This window comes from Rhodnius prolixus, unplaced genomic scaffold (assembly GCF_049639745.1).
Source record: "Rhodnius prolixus isolate KJV_2025 unplaced genomic scaffold, Rpr scaffold_4, whole genome shotgun sequence".
In the NCBI taxonomy this organism is placed as follows: domain Eukaryota; kingdom Metazoa; phylum Arthropoda; class Insecta; order Hemiptera; family Reduviidae; genus Rhodnius; species Rhodnius prolixus.
The window spans coordinates 45,726,376-45,744,420 of record NW_027411614.1 but is presented as its reverse complement, the minus strand read 5'-3'; the positions used below and the strand labels follow the sequence as shown (position 1 = coordinate 45,744,420).

At 36.7% G+C, this 18,045-nt stretch overlaps 1 long non-coding RNA gene across 1 annotated transcript in view; it reads right to left on the bottom strand.

Moving 5' to 3' along the window:
• LOC141455960 (uncharacterized) overlaps window positions 1-18,045 on the bottom strand; it is a 260,798-nt gene that overhangs the window by 45,405 nt on the left and 197,348 nt on the right. Inside the window, exon 5 of the long non-coding RNA XR_012459548.1 lies at window positions 14,278-14,387. This is a non-coding gene — a long non-coding RNA (uncharacterized lncRNA). The remainder of the gene's footprint in view (window positions 1-14,277; window positions 14,388-18,045) is intronic.

The following is an 18,045-nucleotide window of genomic DNA, read 5'->3' as shown; positions in this document are numbered from 1 at the left end:
ATACGCGCCAGTGGTGCTATCTCTCTGACTTTGCACGGACTTTTCAAACGACCCTCGTATTAGCTACATATTATTTTTTTGCACTTTATCGATTCTTTATCGAAACTATTTGTAGGGGTAGTGAACCCCCACAACTCATCCACTCTAGCGTAGGGGTAGTGAAACCCCACCACTCACCCACTCTAGCCAGAGAGAGAGGGACAGCCCCCCTTGGCACACAGAGAAGGGAGGCTCGGCGAAGGTATATAAGAACAAGAGGAAAGTCAAAGATCATCATATTCAGATTCATTATTATATTCAATTCAGTGAGATATATATTCAATTCGGAGATTCGGAGATTCTGTAATTCTGTTCAAAGTCTTACACTTGAGTTGTACACATCGTTTAGCCACGTCAGTCAGTCTGTTCTGTTCTTGTAGTGTAAAGTATAGAGTCCTTGGCAGTCAGTCATATAAATACATAAAGTCTTATACCGATACTAAAAGTGTTATTTATCCATCAACATCCACAACCAACATCTCTCTCTGTCTCATCTGAACCCATTACACTATTACGTAGTTAATACGCGGCAGTTTAAGTTAAAAAGGATAAAAACAAAGTAAGAATTTAAAACAAACCCCAATGATGTCATGTCGAATGGAACTTTAACAAGTGCATCAACAACGAACACCAACAACCATAGTGTGCCTTTAGGAGCCCTACAAGGCGACCTCTGCGCTATCTCTGTACGGTTCTTTTAACTAAACCGTGTTGGGAAATGATTTCAGTTCCTTTGAAAGCGTTTTCCTAATTTGTAGAAAATTTTTAGATTATTTTTATTTCTGGTTTTATTATGAATACAATTTTCATCTGAAAATATAACCTGCACTAGGCGGATCACTTCCGAATGAAATCAGTCCTTTTGTCTGTGTCAGGTCAGTTTGATCTTTTGACAAAGAGCAGCTTCCCCTTCTAATTGATGGTCTGTAAAGGTGCCTTTTGTTTGCTCGGATGTAGATAATTGAGTCACCCTTTTCCCCTCCTTGTTTATAGTTGCGTTACACTTTAATTTTCTAAATTATAATTAGACTTTTTTGCATTAAATTATTATCGAAAGAAATAGTATAGCTCCTTGGTACCTGGCGTTCAGTTTTAAAAGATATTACTTAACTAGAAAAGGAAAGATTTACTCTTCTGCCAACTCTTTCTTTAAAGTACTGAGCGGTACACCCAATGCCGAGCCCAGTACCTGCTTTACCTGTACGAACAACGAAAGAAATTTGTTTATTTTTGGAGGGGTCCCCTAAATACGCAAAATATAGTAATTAAGCACGTACAGTTTAAACCAAAAAATATTCAAATTTCAATCAAGAATTCAGTGGCGACAGCTGATTGTAACCATAACAAAGTACGTATAACCTCCACAAGAAGGTCATCACTAATGCTTATTTGATCTCATTTGGTTTAGTCCATTGATGTCTTTCTTAGCTCCTCTGAGAAACCTGTCTGCCACAGTGTACAGCGAATGATGTTTTCACGGATATCCTTTGTCTTCAAAGCATTTAGCCAATCCACCTTAACCGCAGTCAAAAAAAGGACCAAAAGGACCTCTTTCTTAATCTCGAAGATGCCATCTGCGCTTTGAATGCTTAACTTTAAGGACTTCAGTTTAATACTCGAACGGATTCTTTACTTTAAGACGAATCAGAGAGAGTTAGGCTACTTCTTCATGTACACCCATAAAATTCTTCTTCATTCAGATTTAGGTGGCTGTGTATACTGAGTTAGCCTGTCTTATAAGTTCACGAAACAATTCTAAGCAAATAAATATTCACAGAAATTTAAGTCGCTGACCTAAGGGTTGCTGAAATAATTTCGTCCATACGTATGGTTCAGTATTATTTTATTTTTATCAAAGCTTTCGATTGGTGAAGCTCTACCATCTTCAGTGTATAAAATATACCTATGTTTTCGGCAAAACGAAACTAACACCTCTTCTTACACAAACGACGGTTCCGGTAAGACAGATTTCTCTACAAAACACGTGAGACTCGCTGCAATCGAAAGAGAAGATGCTTTACGCTGCACAGCTGTTGGTCGTTAGGATTTGGCGCATGCATAGTTTTTTTTTCTGTAGCAGCATCAGTCGCGTTATTTTAATCCTCGTATGATAAGAACTTATCTCCCATAATATTTTGTAGCTTTCAGATTTGTACAATGATAGCATCATTTCACCCAACCTGTAAGTAAGTATCATTTTTAATCATAATTAGAATCACATGCATTACGATTAGTGATTCGAATTCTATTTTCTTTTATCTTTAAATGAATTTAAAACTAAAGATTGTCTCATTTGCATAATGTATTATTCTAGTTTACGAATTCAGGTATTTATTGATGATTAAATTATGGTAAAACAAAAACCAGTTATAGATTTAATTATGGTTAAAACTGACAATAGACCCCCCACTTAGAGAATATCGTAATGGCATACAATGCAAAGCCTGCTGCAGTTTGCCCAGTGCATAGATTGGTAGGAAAGTGCACCACATATATCTTACAGTAGATTGGAAATACAAGGGACATATACAACAAATAGCATAACAGGAATTAGTACTATTTACTGGTAGAAGTTGCTCTGAGAGAGTAGAGACACAGACACTACGTAGTACCCTGGTAGAATGATGTTGAGAGCGCTTGTAACATGGCTATTGTGTGTACTCCGCATTTATGTACATTGGGACTACGTCGGTAGAAGAACATTTCGCTTGTAGTTTCAACACCTAATATCTCTGGCAACAGCCATGTTCGTATATAGTGTGTCTCATCTGCGCATGCAGACCTGTACGCTCTCTAATTCTCTCAGGCTCTTTCTAAATCATTTACGCCTCCAATTATCGATTCTCTCACAAATTTCAGTTTAAAAAAACAAAAAATCAATCGCTCTTAAATAATTTTTTATCATCTCAAGATGTAACCACATCAAGTAAATAATAGTCTTGGTAATAGGTAAGTAAATAAGGTATTGCTTATTCAAAAAAAAAGTTCTGCATCTTGCCCACCTATTCCTTGATTCTGTGGTCCTAAAATAGCCTAAATCTCCGCCACAATCCTGAGCCACTCTTCTCTTTCCTGGACATCTCTTATCCGTCTTCTCTTAAGAGGCACCAATTCTCTCCAATACTTCCTCCAAACCTCTCAGCCGAAAACGCGCTTTTCTAAGACGAACAGCATCTTATCTAGCACAAATTTTTGATAACAAATCCCTTGAGCCTTACATTACTGAAGTTGTTCAGATCTATTTCTTGTAAGTGTTCCTCAAAGCGGCATTTTTTTTTTATCCTTTATCCTCTCTAACCTTTATGGTATTCCGCTGACAAAGCTATATCAACATTTCCTTTCCATTCAACCGATTTTAAGCGTTCAACTTCCGCTTTAACGATGTGATCTTCTAGTGTCCATCCCTGCAATCCAAGAAAATCCCTGATTTCTTTTTAAAGTTCTAGTGTGGCCACTGTTAAAAAACTTTTTCTACGCGTTTTTTTTTTTTTAAAGTACCCTAATTTGAATTATACGCGAGCTTCCTTTTCTAAGCTGTGCTGATCACAGTCAGATCCATTGTCCGGTAAGCTTAAGGGCTTGCATTCTCTATTTCAAGATTGGAAAAAGCTTGACAGTTGCAGTAGAAGAGAAAGTAGAAATATAAGACGTAATAACATCACCGTTTCATCCGCATTTCTGAGTAGGATGCTTTTTTATTCTACTCAAGGATATTAAATAAATAATAGTTTGTTAATTGTTATGTAACCACAGTAACGGAAAATCCTCAGTGTGCCCATTTATATATTTTTTGTAATTTATTTAAAAAAAAGAGTTTTACTAAAACCTCTGCCATAACATTCAGACATTAATTGAGTCTAATCAAAAGTGTAGGATAGCAATTGCTATTATCCGGAGGTAATGGCGAACACTGGTTGTCTAGTTAGACCACTAGGCGTGTCTATATACAAATAGCCAGAATAGCTATTGACTAATTAGCTGGTGGAGAAGATTAGACTCTGCTGCACATAGTCTAATTTACTTCCAAAGGTTCTATTAGCGCTCTCTATTTACATATAATTATAATCTAGCCAAATTATCATATTACTACTAATAATAATTACATAATGATAATTACAATATTGTAATTATCATACTATTTGGAGGAACAGTTTTTTTTTCTCTCTGAAATAATAATATCTGTTAATTTCTGTGCAAGATGGCGTCACCTGATATTTGCAATGATGTTCTCCCGTTCTGATTCCAAGCTATGTTAATTATTTGAAAATATTTTCAGGTAGGCTTTACGTCAAACTACCAAATTAGGTATCGTGGATGACTAGCAAACATACTTTACTGTAAATTTCTTTTAAAAACCTTTAAATAAAATCCAAAGCCAGAAGACCGGAGAATCGAACCCACTAAACCAACAATACATCCTAGCTTTGCGGGTCTAGTATCTTAACCGCTCGGCTACCGTGGCGCCTATTCGAAAATAAACGAAAGGGCACTTCTTGTATTAATTATTACTAATTAGTTCATTTTGAACTAGCCCTGAGAATTATTATTATTTATTTATTTTTGCAAATAATAATTATTATTTTAAATAACATCAGGGGAAAATAAAAGGAAGAAATATGTCTAAATTAGTGAACCATCTATCTCTTTATCTCCTGAAATGAAAATATAACCAGACACCCAATTAGTAGAAAATACTTGGTAGGAGATACTGCAATTTCGAGGTGATCAGAAGAATTTAAGGGCCTTCAACGCCCTTTAAGAACTTAAATTCAGTTACCACTCGTCCGAACTACAACAAATATGCACCCAAAACTTCCGTCTTATTTTGGTACACTTAAAGCAATCATTTGCTATCATATTCACACGAATTGATCATTACAGCTAACATCTTTGTCTCTCTAAAAATCGAATAGAACTGTGGTCTGCCTCTAATATCTAATAATTATTTCTCCGTCTGTCTGTCTCTCTCTCTTTTGAATCAGTTAATCACACTCTTCTTCTAAAAAAATTAAAATTATTGGAATTTTCTGATGCAACTCTTAGATGGTTTCAATCATATTTGTGTAATAGAAAACAGTCCGTTGTCTCTGGGCGTGGAGATTATTCATCATGGGAACCAGTTTATTCGGGTGTACCCCAAGGTTCTGTTCTAGGTCCTCTTCTGTTCTCTCTGTATATCAATGATATCTCATCATCTATCAAGCATTGCAAATATAGTCTATATGCAGATGATTTACAGATATACCTTCATTGCCCATTGTCTGAATTAGAACAGGGTATAGCCCAAGTCAATTCCGATGTTTATTCAATTAATGAATGGGTGAAACAAAATTGTATTGAGTTTAATGTATCTAAAACCAAAGCCATGATTGTTGGAAGTGCCAGATATGTCAACGATATTGATACGAGTTCTATTTCAAAAATAACAATAGATCAGGCTTCTATTCCTTATGTAGATTCTGCTAAATGTTTGGGTGTCACTATTACTAGTACTCTATCATGGAATAATCATGTTGGTGACATATCTAACAAAATTTCTAAAACTTTGTGCCAGCTTAAATACAATAGGAATATTCTGCCTATTTCGCTAAGAAAACAGCTGATTACCACACTTATATTTCCGCATTTAGATTACTGTTCGCTAGTGTACAATGATTTAACAGCTGAATTGAACATAAAATTACAAAGGTCAATAAATTCCTGTGTTCGTTTTATTCTAAATGTAAGAAGAGATGAGCATATTACTCCTCATTTTATTTTTCTTAATTGGCTGAATGTCAAGTATAGAAGGAAGTATTTATTGGGAAGGTTTCTGTTTATGCTTCTAAAAAATAAACGTCCTGAATATTTATTTAATCTGTTTATTAGGAAGGCCCACTTAGATTTAAAAAATACCAGAACTGCTAATTTCAAATTTTATATTTCTCCATATCGAACAGTTACCTATAAAAATTCATTTCTTGTGCAATCTTCTCTTTTCTGGAATTCTTTACCTCTTACATTAATTCATAAAAGTACAATAGCTTCATTTAAAAATGCATTGTATGATTTCTTAATGCAGTCCTTCATAGAAGACGCTTCTCATTAGAGAATTTATTATTTAGTTTTATATCTATTAATTAAGTGTATTTCAATGTAATTTTTGTTATAATAATTTTACTTTTATATTGCTTTACTTATAGAGAACTTATTGTAAATAATTTTGTAATTTAAATTTTGTTTGTTGTCCTTAAGGGATATTGTCCCAGGACAAAATAAAAGTTTCTTTCTTTCTTTCTTTCTTTCTCTCTCACTCTCTCTCTCTCTTAAGTTAAGCGTGGAATTTAGTTTTAAAAAAGCCCCCACAATGGGCGGAATTAAAATCAGACAATGACGTTTATATAAACGTCGAACGCAGGGCAAAACAACCAAAAGTTTACAACGTCATAATAGTCTCCGCAAGCACTTTTTCTGCAATTTCTGAGGCATGAGATTACAGAGCATTCTTTGCATTTCAAGATCTTGAACCGCTTCACGCATGCATTGCCTAGTTAACTAGGGACGCAAGAGCTTTTACAAGGAGGAAGAAAAGAGCTTTGCATTCTGTGCAAAATGAAATCATGCTCGTACTGAGGTCTGAATCTCTATCTAAGAGGTAAAAACGGGCATTGCACAAGGGTTGAGAGCTTCTATTTGTGTGTCCGTAATTCCCCAATCTCTAATGTGGAGACCAAACATGTGCCAACCACTTATCATTTGGCTAACTCCCACCAACCCTCTCCGTATAAAATACTTGGCAGTTCTATTGGTAAAGATAAACAAAGATTTGATAAGGAAACATCCCACCAAATAATATTCTTATTATATTTTATTAAAATTACGAGTTTTTATCGTTAATGGCAATTTTATATTTTTCAAAACGAGTATACACTTCGAACGTGCTTAACTGGTTAAACAAAATGTAAACCTTAAAGAAAAAGATAAAAGCGGAAGTCTCAACCAAGACGGCGCGTGAATCATATCGGGTAAAGTGACTCATAAATTTATAGGTTTTTTAAAAGAAGTATCAGTGTGCCCTTCGAACATGACTTACAGCTGTCATCGTAAAATACTTTTGTGGTGTAGAACTCCTTCACACAGTTTCAACGGGGGACAAGAATATTGTCCTCCTCTTCCACATAATCTGATATCTATGTAGCTAGAAGTAGGTAAAGAGCATTAACTAAACACACACACACAAATATTTTATAGCACATAAATTAACCTGGGGTTGACACTTTCTTCCATGAAGAAGATCTAATCACAGATGGCGCTAGATCGGGCAGACGCCACCAATATGGCCAATGGACCCAGTGCAACTAGATCTGATCTTCTGTTAGTCGACAGTTGCAATAATTTTTAAAAAATTTTCTTTTCTTTTTTAATAATAACACCAACTTCAGTCCTTTAAGAGGGTGCATTTATTATTTATACTTTGGGAAAATCTTTTATACTGACTTCAGAGTAAAGATGGCAGTTGTAGTTTAGGTGGCAGTGTCAGAGGTATAGGGCCTGCCGTGCGGGCGGTGCTCCCCGAGCCGTGGGGGATCCCTTGAGTTAGGTTCAATAATAAGGCAAGATGTGTGTGAAATGCATATCAAAAAAAAAAATCAGAAAAAAACGCAGAATCTAGGAAGCAATAAACACGCAAAAAAATGATCTTCCAAGTGGTCTATTAAGTTTGAGGCGATTTTTTAGCAACACTTTTAACTCTCCTTAATTTATACTAGCATTACGACCGTTCATTGGCGCTTTTGAGGGAAATTCAGGAAGCTATTGGGTAAAGCGTTTGAGGTTGAAAGATTGAAATCAAGTCCTCATGTGCATACACTTAAATGATATATTCATTCAAGCACCAGGAAACCTCAAAACAGGATATCGTTTCCTTCCTTCCACTAGTCTCTTCAGGATTTCCCCTTTGTAGTCTTTCTCAAACTAGCGATTGCAGGGCAAACTGGACGAGGATAAGAGAGAGAGAGTCCCGTTTCCCCTCTCCATCAGTCATAGTTACCACAGGGGCTGTGAACACCACCTACGGCGGTAACCTCACGGAGAGCTTGTCTTACCTGATGGAGCCTAGAAGGAGAATGGTAAGATCACAGATTCAAATCAGCTTGGATGGACATGGTGGCCTAGTCCGGGTCAGGACGCAATTACTGGCGGAAGCAGAGTCTAGTGGGTTGAACTTGCTCAAAAGCTCTACGGCCCGCAGGTGGAAGACCTCTAAAATTGACGCTTCAGATACTACAGTCCAGGCTACAAACCTATCTCCTCTAAAACTAATTTCTGCTATCTAATTTCCAGCAAAGTCGCGCAAATAAAAAGAACAAACTTGAGCATGGAGAACTTGGACCTGCAGGGCGAGACCTGCGATGCTAATATGTATTGTGGTACTGGGTTCGATTCCCGCTCTTAGACCTTGGATTTTATTTAATGGTTAATAAAAGAAATTTACACTAAAGAATGTTTGCTAGTCACCTCCGTCCACGACACCTAATTGTTAATTGGACGTAAAGCCACGCCTGAAAAAATAGGCGATTACTTTACTTTATTTTACTTTATAGTAATTATGTTAATTAAGTTAGAATAATTCAATTTCAGGCACGTACGGCTTGATCCAAAAAATATTCAAATTTCAATCAAGAATTCAGAGGCATCAGCTGATTGTAACCATAATGGAGTGTAACCTCCACAAGAATGTTATTGTTACTAATGATTATTTGATCTCATTTGGGTTTGTTCCATTGCGGTCTTTCTTAGCTCCTTTGCCGTGAATAGCAAATGATGTTTGCACGGATATCCTTTGCCTTCAAAGCATTTAGCCAATCCACCTTAACCGCAGCCAAAAAAGGACCAAAATCTCTTTCTTAATCTCGAAGACACCATCTACGCTCTGACTACTTGCCTTAAGAACTTCAGTTTAATACTCAAACGGATTCTAAGAAATAATTCAACAAAAATACTAAAGAAAACCAAGTCTCCTTAATTGAATTTCTCTGTGAATATTATCCGAATTTTCTGTACTGGGTTTCGATATCCCGGTCTTAGGCCTTGGATTTTATTTAATGGTTAATAAAAGAATTTACAGTAAAGTATGTTTGTTAGTCGCCTCCGTCCTCGACACCTAATTCGGTAGTTAGACGTAAAGCCTGCCTGAAAAAATAGGCAATTACTTTACTACTTACATGGACCTACAGATTCTTGAACGGCTGTCGAATAAAGTGTCTTCAATAAAAGATTTAAATCGATAAGAAGGAATTGTTCCGCTAAAGGATCCTCCTCATTTTTCGTCGCCGTGAGATATTGGTAATTTCAGCACAGTATCTATATTCTCCCTTATTCTGAATCTGTAATCTCATCTAAAATTCTTTTAAAGTGATTTACCTCATTTCTCTCAACTTTGTTTTGGTGTACTTTATTGTTAATTGCTTTATCTCTTACACAAAAAAAAAAGATTGTCTGTAGCAATAATCTATTTATATTTTTAAAAAAAATTGCCGGTATCTAATTGTATAAATGACACGATCTAACTGGAATCTAAAGAATGGAGACAGAGAGAGATCAATGAACTCTCCTAGATATGTACGAGTATGTATGTTTGATACTAAATGAATGTCTTGTACATAGCATTATGTACTCTCTGGATTGAATAATAATTTTTAGATTCTAACTCACTAGAATACCATATTTATCTAAATTGGGGAGTGCCCATCTTTAAACAAAAAAAGTAAAGTAATTGGTGAATCCAAGGTCTGATCAGTCTGATTGAACTCTTGAATTTGCACCAAGTGATGAAAACTACGCCCTCCGAAGTCAATTCAAGTCAACTATACAAATCTTGATTATTGTCTTCACCATAAAGGGTAGGTTTATTGATTGATTTATTTAAGTATTGTATAAAGATATGACATCATTACAATAAAGTTGTTTTAATAAAGAACTTATTTCGTAAATTATAACTTTTTGAACTTAAAATTAAAGGTGTAAAAAATAAAAAATGCAAATTCAAAGATTTCAAGTGTAAACCAAGCTTCAAGTCATAAAGTGTTTTATAATGATTTAAGGCGCGTCAACATCTATGGTTATTGGCACCCGGAGCTTTTTCCAGTACACAGTGCCGGCCTCCGGACAGTGTACTCTCTCGTTACAGACAACACTGTCCATCACCGGACTGTGAGCTGTAAGAAGCTCCTAGGAAGAGAAAATCTAAGGGCCAGCAGCTGGATTCGAACCCGGGACCTCCGCGTGGGAGGGTCCGAAAGTATCCGTGTGTTATGTTTTAGTGAATAGTCACCTAAACATTCTGAATACCAAGTCTTAAAGTGTTTTTCCTTTTATAAAGAAAAGAAAAGAAAAATTGTATATCTACCATAAGAAAATCTTTTTTTTAAAAAAATAAATGACACCTTAACTACCGTTTAATCAAAATATAGTTAGTCAAAAATAATTTAGAACAAAATTCATGTACTTATAACCTAAAAAAGGCTTTATTTTTTGTTTCTGATTTATAGATACTCTTTCCAAGCAAAACTGGCCGTCAAAAACTTCCCTGTAAGGCCTTGAGCACACAGAAAGCGTTCTGAACGTGGCGGGCAACGATCTCCGACCTTTAATGTTGCATCATCTCAATGTCAAACAGAACGCGGTCTATCGCCGCTGGTTAGCCTTTGTTGCGACGACAAGCGATCTGGTAGTACAAAATTACAGATTTCAACGTGACCGCCTTGCCATCTTAGTAATACGAAATAAAGATTCCAATGTTAAGAAACTTTATTACTCATTTTTTATTTCATTCTCGCGACATACGCGAAAATACTAGAAGAACCTATCTTCATGTGACTCCAGTTCGATACATAAGCGGTGATATTCCCCTAATTGTTCTCACTTCTTATGCACCCAACTTTGTCTTTTCTTCTTTTTGCTTTGCAAAGCTAATCGCAGAAGGAGTTGTTCTACGTCCGAGCTCATACTCAAAATATAAAAATTAAAACAAATAACAAGAAAATGCACTACTGCTTCTCAAGAAGAAAGCGACCGAACTGGGACCGCTCTAACAAAAGAATCGCGTCCTGTGTGTCGTCCCCATATCGCAGACTGCCGCGACTGACCGTTTTCTGAGTGCCCAAGGCTTAATTGTTGGTGAGGGAATATGTTATTGTATTGTATGCAAAAATAATCCTATACAAAACATGATGTTAGGTTTAAGGTACAGGTAAACGCCACTGGCGGCAGTTAAACTGTAGTGTTCGACATTGAATGGACTGTAACATTTACTTCTTTTGTATCATGCTGGGAAATACTAGACAAAATTATGTGTCTTGCAGTAAAAATACCTAGTTTTAAATAAACAATCACTTAAAATGTGTACTTAAACAAGAGTTAAGTACAAATGATAAAAAGTTGGCGGCTACAATAAAAGTACATTCAAAAGACAAATCATTATTAAGGTAAAACGTTATTTTTATAGGCACATGTACGTTTTTTCTCTTTTGGCAGACGCAAAGAGAGCTTGGCAGATGGCAAAACGAAGAGCTTGTCTCTAAGCATTTATTAAAGTTAAAGCTTTGTAGATCGTGGTGTCAGTGACACTGGTGTCTCTGGATGAAGAAGCAGATGCCTGAGGAGGAGGTAGGAGATTTTGATGATTGCTTGAAGTTGTAGTTAGTTGATGTGTTTTATTTCGTAGTAGTTAGACTGCGTTGATGTTGTTGCAATAAACGCGTTGGTAGTAAGTACTTAGAAGCGGCATGAATAAGATAACAGTAGCTGCCTGCGTTAGTTTGATGTAGCGAGTGAGTCAGTGTGTGTGTGTAGATGCTTAGTTAGCAGTGGAGCTTCCAGTGGGTTGGTGAGATGAAGTGGGGGGGGGAGAAGAAGGATTTACGAAAGTGGGCGGTGATGAAGTGAGGTCAGAACTCGAAAAGTAGACATTGTAGACAACAAGCCGGTCTACAGGCGTTGTAAAGTTGGTAAAACGGTAACAACGACTGAAAAAGGAAGAGGGGACACAAGTGTGGTGTTGGGCGGTAGAAGAGTGAAGCGATCAAGTATTCAGTGTAGATCTGGTGTTGTACAAGCTGTACGATGTGATACCATGGAGTTGTTTTGCAACGGAAAGAGGAAACTTGGAGTAGGAGAAGGACTCCAATTGGATGGAAAGCCGGTGGTAAGCGCCCAAGGAGATGGAGAGTTTGCTGTAGGTGAAGCGCTCAGGAGATGAGAGGTGAAATCACTTCCTCCATTCTGGTAGGCGGTAATAATAATAGCTATATTGGAGCAGTGGTCGGTAAGCTGATTGTAAAGTTGATGGAACAATAAATAAAACAGTGGACACAGTCGACATCAGTGAAGATGAGGGTTTGATGTAGATGGGGTACAAGTAGTAACTACTTGCCAGGGTTTCTCCAGCAGAACTTTATTAATATTTGATAATTATTCAAGGGTAGAACTAGAAGGCGATGAAGGCAGGCCTCTTCCATGGACTGGCAGGACGGAATACCCTTTCCCCTTTTACCTTTACAGAGAACAATCTAAACAGGAAATCCCAGTTGCCATTAATCTTTCAGTGATCATATTTGACAAGTACTGCTTAGAGCCTTTCTTGCCCGTTTGGCCACCCTCACGGATGAATGAAATGAAGTCTTTAGTTTAAAGCAGCGAAGCAGCGCTCTTGAGTGTTGGCAGCCACGATATAAAGTCTGAACCCGTTCAATCTGTGGTGGCTCGAGCTCACGTTGCACGCTTAATTGTGTGAACTTAAAACGAACCATTTTTTTTTTAAATTTTATTGTGACTTTTGAAATTTAAAATAATAATAGTACTCTAGTTTTCAAAATTAATACGCGAGCTTTCGGCCAGAGAACTGTACCAACCTCAAGTTGACCTAGCCATGGTTTTAGTTTTCACTTTTTGTTTTTGGGCTGGATAAAAGTAAAGTAAAGTAATCGCCTATTTTTGCAGGCGGGGCTTAACGTCCAACTACGCAATTAGGTGCCGTGGACGGAGGCGACTAGCAAACATAGTTTACTGTAAATTTCTTTTATTAACCATTAAATAAAATCCAAGGTCTAGGACCGGGAATCGAACCCAGTACCACAAGCCTCTAACCGCTCGGCTACCGTGGCGCCCTCTTTAGGCTGGATAACAATATATTTTTTTTTGTACGAAAAAAAGATGAACTTATTTAATTTTTTTACGAGACGAATTAGTCTGCGAAATCAGTTTCATTTATTATATCCTAAGTGACTGGAACAGTACGTTAGAGTTTAATCAAATACAAATTGGTGTTTACTTCAATAAAATGATTCCATTTGTTACTTTTTATTTGCTGAGAGCCTTCTAGATACTCAGAACAAAAGAAAAGACTCCCGCAATGCTTTCTCTCTTGAGAGATCTCATTATGAAAATTGACCAAAGAAAAATGAAGAAAAGTTGAGGCGCCACGATAGCCGAGCGGTTAAGAGGCTAGACCCGCAATGCTAAGGTGTATTGCGGTACTAGTCTAGCCCTTGGATTTTATTTAATGGTTATTAATAATAAAAGAAGTTTACAGTAAAGTATGTTTGCTAGTCGCCTCCGTCCACGACACCTAATTGGTAGTTGGACGTTAAGCCCCGCCTGAAAAAATAGGCGTTACTTTTTTTTTTTTTACTAAATGAAGAAAAGTATTCGCATTTTGAGCTCTGCTTTTTCCGGCTAAAGAATTGAGCTAAACTTTGTTTAATATCAAATTGTAAGAATCATTTAGCATTTTTGGCAACCAAAAAACAAAGGGTTAACATCAAGGTGTCCAGCGAGATGATAAAGGGCTCTATTTTCTCAGAAACTGACTGCCACCGTGCCTCCAATGAAGGGCCCTACTGACGTATGGAGGAATTTTCTTCCCAAGTTTGAAATCAGATCTCTTTCGGATTTTCAGTCTGAACTTGCCGCGAATTTCCGTTTAATGGCCATTCTGTTCACACAAATCATTTTTAATGACCAATAATTTTTTCGAAACTTAAAAAAAAAAGAGATCTCCAAAACCAGCCGCCAATTAAAAAACAAGACTACCCACATATAACTGGTCTACAAGAAATATGCAAGCTATTTGAAAACAAATAAGACTAAGTCTAATCGAATACAGAGCTTTTATAATAGTCTAAAGCAGACAATGTGTGGCAAAGCAAGCAAAAAAAAAACACATTCAAAGTTATTGTTTATTAAAATTTATGCACTTACTTATCATATTTCTCCTTTTGTTTTTCCTTCTAGCTGAGGTGGAGGAGGAGGACGTTTGAGTGGACTTAGGAACTCTGGCACAGACGGGAGGCCTGACGATGTTCAAGTAGCTGAAGCAGAAGAAGAAAAATAAATACAAAAAAAAAAAAAGAAACTACAAACCCCACATTTATACACAAACAGACGAACATATATTCAGTAGCATTCAAATAAATCAAACCTTGTACGGGATACTGAAAAGGACAACAGGGATAGTGGACACAAGGGTGAACAGATTTATAATCTTGGCGGCAACTTCAAACTCTATCTGAAACTTTGTATAAATAATTAAATCGATTCCAAAAAGAAGTTATTTCCTTTCTTTGTATTCCGTCTCTTTTGTATAAACAGAAAGTTATATTAATACGTCTGATTTTAGCTACAAAAATATTTATAATTATTTATTTATTATTGTTAAATTATTTCAAAGGGAAGTTCTAGAATTTTTATTGCGTAATTAATTTCTGTTCCAATGAAAATAGATAACGATCTAATGCAGAGGAAATTGCAAATATGCTCCTTTGAATCACAAAGACAGTCTCATCCTTTTTCCGGTGCTTAATTTAAACTCTGGACATCGGGAAAAGTAACAATACCCGGATTTCGTCATTGTTACGTCATTATTAGGTATTGAAGAAAACTTTCTGTAGGTTTCGGGTGTGCTTGGACCTTCACTCCTTCAGCTCCATCGGAAAACATCGGGAAAAGTAATGAAATCCGGATTTCGTCATTATTAGATATTGAAGAAAACTTTCCGTAGGTTTCGCAGATACCTTGCCCAGACATTTCACCTTCAGTTATCCCTGGAGTCCTCGTCCTTACTCTAACTTCTCTTGCTTGCCTTGCTAGGAAATCGTGCGTCAAAGTAAAGTAACACTATGTTTCCTATTCAGGTCTTTGTGTTTGCCATTCCCTAACAGGTTTTTTTTTTGAAAATACGCAGCATAGCCGACGAGATGTACTGCAGTCTGTTCCAAACATAATTTCTACTTCTTCAGCCTTAAAGAAATTACTTATTTATAGAATTCTTTTTTAATACGTTTAATAACACGATATTACAACAGATATTTATATTCAAAGTTTTAGATCTGCAATATACGCTGACCATCTTGGTAACCGTCCGGCCGTTGGAAAAAAGGGCAACCTAGAACGATTAGAAGCCAAGAACAAAATAGAACAAGTAAAAATCACAAAGACTTGCTTTGTATAATGTAAAAAGAAGGACAGAGTTCCCCCCCCCCCACAACACCTTCAGAGCATAAATCCTAAGATGTTTTGGATTCTCGGACAAAGTCCAACCTCACCACCCCCGGCCTTTCTCCTTTCCGAATTGATCGCTTCCCTACAGCTTGTCTCTTCTTCTTCTTCTTTTCTAAACTCTTTCAAAGTGGAGGAGGCATTTCTGATTCATGTATTCGCTAGACATGTCTCTTGGTAATTGACAACACTGGGACAATAACTGTTGCAGAGATTGAGAGAGAGAGAGAGAGGAAAGCTCCACTTCCACCGAACTGTCTGTCCGATCCAAGACCGACCAATAGTAAAACGTCTCCAGCAGCAGCACAAGAAGTGGAGGAACACGTACTGACGCACGGAGTGGTACAGCTCAGCCTAATTAGAATCCCTTTATTTCTTCTCCTTCTATTTATATTTATTTATTTTTTATTCCTACCTATCTTATATCCAATACCTTTATATCCTCCCCCCTGGACATAATCTAGATCAATATTTTATATTTTATTTGTTTTTTCTTCACTTTTTTATTTTATTTCACGTATTTAAATTGCTTTGGTTCGGTCTCCAGTGTAGGCTTTTTTTCTTCTTATGTTTCGCTCCCGCCCCGCACCTTGATAACTTCTCCAATTATTCCCATTCCTTTTTTTTTGCATACGGACCCAGGACAAAGAGCCACAAGCACACACACACACATGAATATCAAGAGATTGGTTATATTTATTATTCAAAGATGCTGCTATCAATCTTTGGTAAAAAACCCTCTCCTTTCAGGCAATATTTACTTCGTTAATTGGTGTAAAACCGTTGATATGTTTCAAACAGTAACTTTACATGCTGGATAGAATAATGGGTAATTCATAATAGCGAACAAATAGTGAATTGTTCTCTTTTCAGAAATGCAGCCTAATTTGCATATGAAGACAGAAAGGCTTGGGGCAATGTTTAATGCACATTAAAGTGGGAAAGGGAAGAGACCATGTTACCCAGAAAGCGTAGCCAGAAGAGGCGTATCGTATCATTGGGATACTACTAGGAGTAAATCCGTCTTTGTGCAAGGATCAGAGATTTGACAGCTATCGTTTTCTCGCATAATAATGACAATTCTCGAGCTACCTCTTTTTGGAACTCCTTACACCTTCATCTGTCCACCGTGCTCCCTACCCTTTTCATCTTTAAATCCCTTCTGGGACCTCATACTGAGGTGGTACAAGGTTAGTTTACATTCTATAGCTATTGATCAATTCGGCTGTTCCTTTAGTTGTAAAACTAAAGATTAGGATTGGCCTCTTGACTGTGATTCATTGATTAATTATCTCCTTTCTATCCTTAATTCTCATTTTTGGTAAATTCTTACTTATATTTTTTTATATATAAATATCTAAATTGCAGGCCAAAACAATAGGGCCTCCAATTGTACATGTAACAAAAGTAAAGTGATTGCCTATTTTTTCAGGCGGCCTTTACGTCCAACTACCAATTAGGTGTCGTGGACGGAGGCAACTAGCAAACATACTTTACTGTAAATTCCTCATATTAACCATTTAAATACAATCCAAGGCCTAGACTAGTACCGCAATACATCTTAGCTTTGCGGGTCTAGCCTATAACCGACTAACAAACATAATTTACTATAAAAGTTCCCACATTAACCATTAAATACAATCCAAGAGCTACACTAGAACCGCAAAACATCTTAGCTTTGCGGGTCTAGCCTATACCCGCCTAACAAACATACTTTACTATAAAAGTTCTCATATTAACCATTAAATACAATCCAAAGGCTAGACTAGAACCGCAATATATCTTAGCTTTGCGGTCTAGCCTATAACCGCCTAACAAACATAATTTACTATAAACATTCTCATATTAACCATTAAATACAATCCAAGGGCTAGACTAGTACCGCAATACATCTTAGCTTTGCGGGTCTAATCTATAACCGCCTAACAAACATAATTTACTATAAACATTCTCATATTAACCATTAAATACAATCCAAGGGCTAGACTAGTACCGCAATACATCTTAGCTTTGCGGGTCTAATCTATAACCGACTAACAAACATAATTTACTATAAAAGTTCTCACATTAACCATTATATACAATCCAAGATTAGACTAGACGATCTAATACATCGTAGCTTTGCGGTCTAGCCTATACCCGCCTGACAACATTACTATGAAAGTTCTCATATTTTTCTAGTACCGCAATACATCTTAGCATTGCGGGTCTAGCCTCTTAACCGTTCGGCTACCGTGGCGCCTATTGTACATGTTTATTCCATCATTTCCACTCTTCTAAGCAATCCATCCTAGATCGTAGCACCACCAGTAAATCGAAAAAAGACATGCACAACTTTGGCACAAAGAATCCAAAAAGGAGAGAGAGAGAGAGAAAAAAAAACAAAAAGACCACAAGAATGGTGTAAAATTTATGCAAAGAAAAGATACGTAACTCGTATAAATAGTAGTTTCCACAAAGATTGTGCTCAGA